Source organism: Mastomys coucha, chromosome X (genome assembly GCF_008632895.1).
Source record: "Mastomys coucha isolate ucsf_1 chromosome X, UCSF_Mcou_1, whole genome shotgun sequence".
Lineage (NCBI taxonomy): Eukaryota > Metazoa > Chordata > Mammalia > Rodentia > Muridae > Mastomys > Mastomys coucha.
In genome coordinates, this window is record NC_045030.1 from 94,188,639 (window position 1) to 94,189,402 (window position 764).

Genomic DNA, 764 nt, shown 5'->3' on the forward strand with positions numbered 1-764 from the left:
TTTCTCTCTTTCTTTCTTTCGTTCTTTAATACCTAATGCCAAACGAGAACTATATGAAAACAAAATACCCTCATTCCTTTGATATTTTCAAAATAAACAAATAATACCTTGAGGATGGATATAGAAGTGCGTTGAAAATGAAGCGTGAAGCTTTCAGGACGATACTGAAGATTTCTAGTCGGGCAATGGCAACCAGGAGATGCTACATTTTTATTTAGAATGGGGATGCATGCCTTTAAGAATGAAAGTACGGAAACGGGGAGGGGGGGCGGGGGGAGAGCTAGAGCTTTCTTCTCTCTCAGTAACTGTGTCTCTGTTGAGCAGCCTCTCTTACACTTGTTCTGTCCTTTAGGGAAATGGGGAAGTTTCTTCTCAGCCACTTCAGCAACGTGACCTCAAGGAATTAAAAAACAAACAAACAAACAAAAAAAACCAGAAACATGTCAAATGAATTGTGGATTTCTTGAATGTTGAAATCCTATATAACTTGGGGATACTGCTCTTTGAACCCCAAATCCAAGACGCACACACTAAAGTTATCCTTTCTTCAAGGATTTCTTCCAAGTTAAAACGTAAAGTGTTTTGATTGGCTGTGCAGTTTGACACTAGGGAGACATTTTTTTTTAAAGAGTTTTTTTTTTGTGTAGAATTTTTTGTGAGCCCCCACATAATCTGGATTTACATATTTCAATGCTTATCCACTATTGAACTGTTATTTCTTTTTTCTTTTCTTTCTTTCTTCCTTCCTTCCTTCCTTTCTTTCT

General features: G+C 37.2%; 1 protein-coding gene across 2 annotated transcripts in view; it reads left to right on the forward strand.

Annotated features, from left to right (window-relative positions):
* Pcyt1b (phosphate cytidylyltransferase 1, choline, beta) overlaps positions 1–764 on the forward strand; it is a 98,605-nt gene that overhangs the window by 28,258 nt on the left and 69,583 nt on the right. The gene's annotated exons all lie outside the window — the stretch shown is intronic.